Source organism: Podarcis vaucheri, assembly GCF_965113315.1.
Source record: "Podarcis vaucheri genome assembly, chromosome: 1".
NCBI classification, from domain to species: Eukaryota; Metazoa; Chordata; class Lepidosauria; order Squamata; family Lacertidae; genus Podarcis; species Podarcis vaucheri.
In genome coordinates, this window is record NC_138759.1 from 22,528,615 (window position 1) to 22,537,234 (window position 8,620).

An 8,620-nucleotide genomic window follows, 5' to 3' on the forward strand; every position below is an offset into this window, starting at 1 on the left:
GAGGTTGAATTTAGAAAAGTTCCATGGCTGTAGTCACCCCCCTGACGCCCCCTTGTGTTCCCTCAGCCAATAAATGCATTCCTTCCTTCTTTTTTAAATAGTAAATTCTATTAGTATTTTCCACACAACAGCAACAAAAGAAAAATAACAACACACAAAACACAAAAACAAGCATATAAAAAAACAAATCCAAATCTTACAAATTAATAATATAAACACTAAAAAGGAAAACAAACATTGACTTCCACCAATCCCATAGCACCTCCTTTACCTCTCATTGTATCTTACTGTTTTCCTGATCATCTCTATCCTAACATCTAGATATAAATCCCTCTTTCTTATCCTTTCACTTCACAAGGTTATTCCAAACTCAGCCAGATTTCTGTCCTCGAACCTTGGCTTTTAAGGTATTCATTTAGGCACTCCCATTCCTTTTTCACTTCACTTTTTTGTTTTTATCTTATTATATCTGTCAATTTGGCTAATTCTAAATATTCTGAAAGTTTACATAACCATTCTCCCCTAAGTGATAACTGATTCCCTTTCCAATACTTAGCCACCAGGATTTTTGCTGCAGACGTAGCATATAAGAAAAAATTAGTTTTGTCTTTTGGAATATCGTTTAAAATTCCTAAAAGGAATGCCTCTGGCCTTTTACTATATGATATTCTTAGTATTTTCTTTATTCTTTTTTACGTTTCCGGCATTTGTAGAACCTGAGAAGCCAACCTGCTCCCAGCTTTCGGGACCTATTTTCACTATGCATATGATTAGCTGCAGCTGCTTGCTGAGATTTCATTTTGTGATAAACCTGAGCTTACCTCTGCATAATATGTCCAACCGCTTGTCTATCTCAGTTTAAATAATTGACTGAACAAACGTTTAAAGCAAAGGAGGGGTTGCATGTTGTCAAATTTATTTATGGTTATGAAGAGAAAGCTTCTCCCTACAGGAAGAGCTGGGATTAATTGATGTTTTGTTACATTTATATCCATCTTTTCTTCCAAGGAACCCGTTTTATTCCCTCAACAGCCTTGTGAAGCAGGTTAGGCTAACAAAAAGTGGTTTTCCCAAGTGGTTTTCTCCAGGGCTGAATGGGCAACTCAAATCCTCCCAGTCCTAATCCAGCACACAAACCGCTACACCATATATCCTGTTTTTATGAGTTACTGTAATTTCCTCCTCACAGGGGGGGAAAAACCACTGACTGCTAATGTAATTGGGTGTGAGATTTATGACACTGATAATAAGCTTCACCGACCTCTTCTATTTATCACTCAAACACGAATATTAACTGCCACTGTCATCAAGTAATTAATGAGATTAGGTCAACACATTTAAGACCTCAGCTGCATTTGTAAAACCGGTCATCAGAATCTCTTAAAAATTATAAAACAGCATTTAAAAATTAAATTGCAGGTCTTTGTGGCTTCATGGCTATAACTCTCTTGCTCACTCTCTTGGGGTCAAGTTTCTGTATGAGAGGAGATAACGGCTTAGATTTCTTAAAGAGTCCTACTTTAGGCTAATAGTGGGGGTTTTTAGGACACAGGGTTGTAGGGTTTCATGGCTCCAGGCTAAGCCAACCCTAAGAAAGGATCTTGCAGAGCTGAAAAATCTTCAGAAAAGGGCAACCAAAATGATTTGAGGCTATTAGCAAGTTAACTATGAGGAAAGGTTGTAGCATGTGAGACTCTCGTTCACAGAAAAGACAAGTAAGAGGCGTATAAAATTATACATGGTGTGTAGAAAGGGAATAGGTAAAAGCTTTTCTCTTTCATAACACCAGAACTTGTGCACATCCATTGAAGCTGTGTGTTGCATACCCACCAATATTTCTCCAGTGAAAATAGGGACTATTTTACTATTTATACCCTGCCCACCTGACTGGTTGGCCTCAGCCACTCTGGGCGGCTTCCAACATATATAAAAACGTAACAAAACATTAAACATCCAAAAACTTCCCTATACAGGGCTGCCTTCAGACAGCTGGGTGTGTGTGTGTGTGTGTGTGTGTGTGTCGGACAACAGCATTCCCTCCAACATTTCTCTGAAGAAATAGGGACGTACAAAGGAAAAGGGGAACATTCTGGGATCAAATAAGAAACCAGGGTGGCTTTGGTAAATCTGGGACAGTTCCTGGAAAATAGGGACACATAACTATCTCCCATAGCTGTCAACTTTTCCCTTTTCTGGTGAGGAATCCTATTCGGAATAAGGGAATTTTCCTGAAAAAAAGGAAAACATTGACAGCTATGCTATCCCCACCCCCGACAAAAGTACATGCAAATGAACTGAAAAAGACTCTTATGAATTGAAAGTGGAGATGAAAAATGTAACACCCCCACCCCCGTTTTTGTTAGTTTTGTAGCAAGGGAACATCTTTTATAAAAATTATTTAACAAAACAATAACTGTGGGATTTGCTCCCAGAGGTAGTAGTGATACCATAGGTATTAACTTTGGAGGGAGGGCTGTGGGGCTTAAGCCCACTCCATATTCCTCTGGAGGGGCTGAGCTCCCCTCAGGAAGCAGGCAGGGCCAGGAAATTGACAAGTTTGCAGGTTCGCAGCTGCAGCACCGGGCCGTCCCATCTCTCTGTTGTGTCGCACCACATTTTCCATGCTTCTTTGGGACTTTATTCCTGTTTGCCGGCACTTCTTTGTGTTTATAAAGAATTTATACCCTGCCATGAAGGGCCGATAACCCGGCTGGCTCTACAAACTTCCTTGGGAGTGACAGGCTGCAAGGCCTCAGGCTGGGCCCAACGGATTGCAAAGCCGTGAAGGAAACTGAGCCAGGTAAGCTGACAGCCTCCCTAATATTAAATAGAAACAAAAGCTTCAATGCATTTAACAGGGACAAAAACCATCGCCCCCCCCTCCCAAAGTTGAGGGTGTCTGTCTGTCACCATGAAAAACAACGAGTCTGAGGGAATTTTAAGGACTGTCTTTATATAAAGCGTAAGCGTTTGTAGGCCGGAGACCTCAGATTAGATAATTTAAATAATAACAGTTTTACAACAATCAAAGAATCAAACCATCAATTGTTATTCATTTTAGTCTAAATGGAGCCATACGCCACGCTTCTTGAATTTTTGAACGTAATCACTATCTGTAACCTTAAATTGAATGGCCACGAAGTTGAGTTGACTACATATTGTCAGTGATTTTTTCCCTAAAGAAATGTTTTGGGGTACTCTCATTTTGACTCAAGAAAATCACAATTTTATAGTTCAAATCCGGAAAAATAAAAGCAGTAAATGGACAAAAAGGTCGCCATCGGAGGTAGCAACAGAACTGCTGATTCACTGTGCTAGAGAAGAAATTAAATATTTAAATTTTTTAGTTCTTCTCCCATTAGATTCACAAAATGTTTAGGAGTATGCCTACCCCTGCGTTCCCCCCAGAAAAAAGCACTGTATATTATTATTAATATTAATACTATGTTGTTGTTGTAGCCACCCCTTTCCCATCAGAGGAAGTATCCCCTAGCAAATCTTACTCCCTTTACAAATAAATACAGTTAAGTCTTTAAATTGCCACAGACCTTCTCATATTTTTATATACAACTTAGATAAAAAGAAGCAATGGCAAACTGCTTAAAAGTGTGGGCATGGGAGCTTGTTCAGTGGGGCAGTTTGAGACAAAATACGACACTTTAATCCTGTGGATGTGGTCTATAAATGTCTGTAAATTCTGGATTGCTTGCATTGTTACATCATAAGCAGCAGGTCATCCTTAGATCATCCTTAGATCACTCATATTCGGAAGGAGCTAGACACCACCGTGGGAGCAGGGCTGGGGCGGGAGAGTGCTAGAGCCCTGTCTGGTCAAGTTGCATGGAATCAATTTCAATCCGTTACCCCCGAGGATGTGGACAGGCTGCTTGGACGCGTGAAAGCAACCACCTGTCTCCTTGATCCTTGCCCATCCTGGCTAATAAAAGCAAGCCGGGAAGGGCTGGGCGATGGGCTCTGCGGGGTGGTGAATGCTTCCCTCTGTGAGGGAACATTCCCAGATCCGCTGAAAGAGGCGGTCATTAAACCGCTTCTTAAAAAACCATCTTTAGACCCAGCCAGTATGGCCAACTATCGCCCAGTCTCAAATCTTCCATTCTTGGGCAAGGTGATTGAGCGTGTGGTTGCTGAACAACTCCAGGCATGCCTGGAGGATGCGAACCATTTGGATCCCTTCCAATCAGGATTCAGGCCTCACCATGGGACTGAAACTGCCTTGGTTGCGCTAGTTGATGATCTCCGGCGAGCTATGGACAAAGGTGAGAGTTGTTTCCTAGTTCTGCTGGATCTCTCAGCGGCGTTTGATACAATCGACCATAACATCCTTCTGGACCGTCTAGAGGGGCTGGGAGCTGGGGGCACTTTCATACAGTGGTTTCGCTCCTTCCTCCTGGGCCGTGTTCAAAAAGTGGTGGTGGGGGATGAGTGTTCAGACCCCTGGGCCCTCACTTGTGGGTGCCTCAGGGTTCCGTCCTCTCCCCCATGCTTTTTAACATCTATATGAAGCCGCTGGGAGAGATCATCAGGGGATTTGGACTGGGTGTCCATCAATATGCAGATGATACCCAATTCTACCTCTCTTTCAAATCAGAACCAGTGAAGGCGGTGAAGGTCCTGTGTGAGCGCCTGGAGGCGGTTGGAGGATGGATGGCGGCTAATGGATTGAAGTTGAATCCTGACAAGACAGAAGTATTATTTTTGGGGGACAGGGGGCGGGCTGGTGTGGAGGACTCCCTGGTCCTGAATAGGGTAACTGTGCCCCTGAAGGACCAGGTGCGCAGCCTGGGAGTCATTTTGGACTCACAGCTGTCCATGGAGGCGCAGGTCAATTCTGTAACCAGGGCAGCTGTCTACCAACTCCACCTGGTACGCAGGCTGAGACCCTACCTGCCCGCAGACTGTCTCGCCAGAGTGGTGCATGCTCTAGTTATCTCCTGCTTGGACTACTGCAATGCGCTCTACGTGGGGCTACCTTTGAAGGTGACCCGGAAACTACAATTAATCCAGAATGCGGCAGTTAGACTGGTGACTGGGGGCGGCCGCCGAGACCACATAACACCGGTCCTGAAAGACCTACATTGGCTCCCAGTATGTTTCTGAGCACAATTCAAAGTGCTGGTGTTGACCTTTAAAGCCCTAAATGGCCTCAGCCCAGTATACCTGAAGGAGCGTCTCCACCCCCATCGTTCTGCCCGGACACTGAGGTCCAGCGCCGAGGGGCTTCTGGCGGTTCCCTCATTGCGAGAAGCAAAGCTACAGGGAACCAGGCAGAGGGCCTTCTCGGTAGTGGGGCCCGCCCTGTGGAACGCCCTCCCATCAGATGTCAAAGCGATGAATAACTACCTGACATTTAGAAGACATCTTAAGGCAGCCCTGTTCAGGGAAGCTTTTAATCTGTGATATTTTACTGTATTTTTTGTTTCTATGGAAGCCGCCCAGAGTGGCTGGGGAAACCCAGCCAGATGGGCGGGGTACAAATAAATTATTATTATTATTATTATTATTATTATTATTATTATTATTATTATTATTATTATTATTAATGTGTCAGGGGAATCAGTAGTGAAAGCACAGGTTTGCCACTGATCATACAAAGAAATAAAAATGCTATGGGATGGGGAGGGGAAGAGGATTAAGGGCAATTGGGGCTAGGGAGGAATACAGAGGTTTGGGGGCATGTGAGGAAGGGGGAGGATGCATAGGGGAGGTGGGGAGACAGGGGGCTGTTGGATTTTGTTGTAAAATTCCAAAAATAAATAACAAAAAGTTGTTTGCATTGCTAATTAAAAGGTTGCGTTTCTGCTGTCTGGATGTCATTTGCTAAAACCAAATGTGTTTTAAAAATTGAAACTATACAGCAGAAATACGCACCACTGTGTTCAATGGTGCTTACTCCCAACCATGCACAGAACTGCAGTCATGTGCCATAAATTTAATCCTGAGATTTTATTAGTAATTTGTTGTGAATGTCTGTGTTTTTAAGGTGGAGGTATTTTTTAAAGCAATGTGTTAGAAAAGCAAGATATTTAAATCCCGGTGGCCTGACTCTGGATTTCATTATGGAGCTGTCATTGATGCACTACCCAGTTAGGAATAGCCCTCAAATGTTGCTGGGAACTGCAAATGGGGAGGAGAGCACTGTAGCGCTCAGTTGCTCCTTAAGGGCTTCTCATAGGCATCTGGTTGGCCACAGTGAGAACAGGATGTTGGATAAAATAATAAAATTGCTGTACTTGCATAATCATTACAAGTGACAGTATTCAGTTTGTCATAGTATTACGGTATTTATTTAGCTCTGGGAGGGTGAAGTACATCTATAAAGCCATTCCATTTCAGAAACAGGTAAAAAAATACATACATCTGGATGTGCTCTTATTCTTCAGAAGAAGTGGAGCAGTGGTTTTCTATGCAAGTGAAACCAGCACACTTCTCCAAACTGCGGTTTGGAGAAGACCTTCAGGAGTTTCAAAGCGGACAGAGGACATGCATTTCAAGACCTGAATACTTCTCCAGTTTGAATGAAAATGCAAATCAGAGACAAGTTCCTTCCTCTTGCCCCTTCCATTCAGTGCAATGGAGAAACATTACTTCATTACTTTGAATAGGAGCATAATGGAGAGGGTGGAGGAACCCAAAACAAAAAATCTGAATACAGAAGAGGAAGACCATTCTTCCTTGGTTAACTTCATAGGTGGACTTCCCCTCACCAATTTTGCCCATGCTGCCTCTGAATTTGTACTAGGGAAACATTTTTCTTTTACACTGAATGGGAGCAGGGTTGAAGGAAGGCTGAGAGGAAAGAAATCTTGACAATTCTTTGAAAGTTTTCCCTCTCCAATTCCTCCTGGAGATTTTTCATCCTCCCTTGGAGAATATTCAGTGAAATGACCTTCCTTATTTTGCCACCCACAAAGTAAGTGGAGAATTTGAAGGAGGGCCATTTTCACTCTGTTCTAGATTTTTAAAGACAGTGAGAGCCTCAGTTGGGCTCAGGAGAAGGAAAAAAAAAAGTTTTCTCATCCAAGTTCATCCAAGGTGGGCTTGGGAGATCTTGCCCATCTATGCTCTGTGCATAGGCAAAAAGTGAAAGTTATTTTAGACAGTTTGTTCTAGCATTGGGAGACTCCAAACTGAGTTTATTGGAATATCTCTCCAAATACAATTGTCTGCCTATGCTTTATTTTTAGCATTGACACATCTGCCAATCTCAGCATACAGATTTATAGAAGGGTTACCAAAAAAGCTTATGTTGTCACTCAGTTAAACAGCTTTGCTGTATCTTGGGTAGGACATGCAAGGGAATCAAAAGGTCATCTCAGACAGGGGCCTTGACCCACCCAGCTTCTACAGCCTGCAGCACTTCAACCCACCAAGTCAAGGTTGGAGAATTACTGCTGGACTGCAGCTCCCATTATCTCCAGCCACCTAGCCAATGAAATGGGATTATGGGAGTTGTCCCAACTGAGCCCTCATGGCAAGAATGGGGAACCTGCAGCCCTTCAGATATTCCTGGACTCCAGCCCCCATCTGCCCCAGCCAACATCAGGGGTGATGGGCGCAAGAGTCCAACCACCATTGAGGGTCACCAGTTCCTCAGTGGTTGACTCAGTTCCTTCCACTCTGATTGGCTTCATTTAGCACAAAGAGTCACAAGACTTCTTCTCACCCATCACTCTCATACAGTGGAGGAGGAGGGGGGGTGCAGGGGTGCAGTTTGCCTCAGATGTCATCACTGTGTGACAAAATGAGTTTTTAAAAAATTGTGCTCACGAAACCTTTTAGGAGTGAGGTGGTGGCTTAGGCACCTGCAGGTTCCGCGCTGCCTGAAACAGCAGCGTGGGACTTGCGTCTGCCTACTGCCTCTCCCTCAGATGCCCTACAACTGAGGGGGAGGCAGTGAAGAGGCTCCAAGGGTTAGAGAGGCTTGCCCTGCCCACATGGGTGACTCGACATGCCCCCTAACTACTCCGCTGCACACATATGCACATGAAGTGGCAAGAAAGATAAGAATGGGGTTTTTTGTGTGTGACTAATTTCTAAATCCTGCTATTTGCCCATTGCAATAATGTCTTCAATGTGGAAATCATTATACAAAATATGGATTAAATATAAAGGAATATTGGAGCCCAAGATACCCCTGTGCTCATCACCCACAGAAGCCATGGCAGTTAAAAAAGAAATATGAAAGGGGAATGGCCAACATCAGTCTTAGAAGTAGATAAGGATAAGCCAACATTGAAGCAATATGAGGAAATTAAAAACTTGCTAACAGACTGGCTACAATATTTCCAGCTACACCAAATACTAGCTATAGATTCAAAACAAGGAATTGCAAAGGAAACATCTAGATTTGAAAGAGAATCAATACTTAACAAAAAGAAAATTATTTCACGAGTGTATGATTATCTTCTGGAATGGGAAACAAAAGAAGAACAATCATTGTTAAATGGGCACAGGACTTCGGGCATAATATACTTATGGAACAATGGGTGAGATTATGGACGGCAGACATTGAATTCACAGCATGCTATAATCTCAGGGAATATACCATAAAATGGTATATAGATGGCATCTTACCCGCAAAAAGCTTGCTAAAATGTAT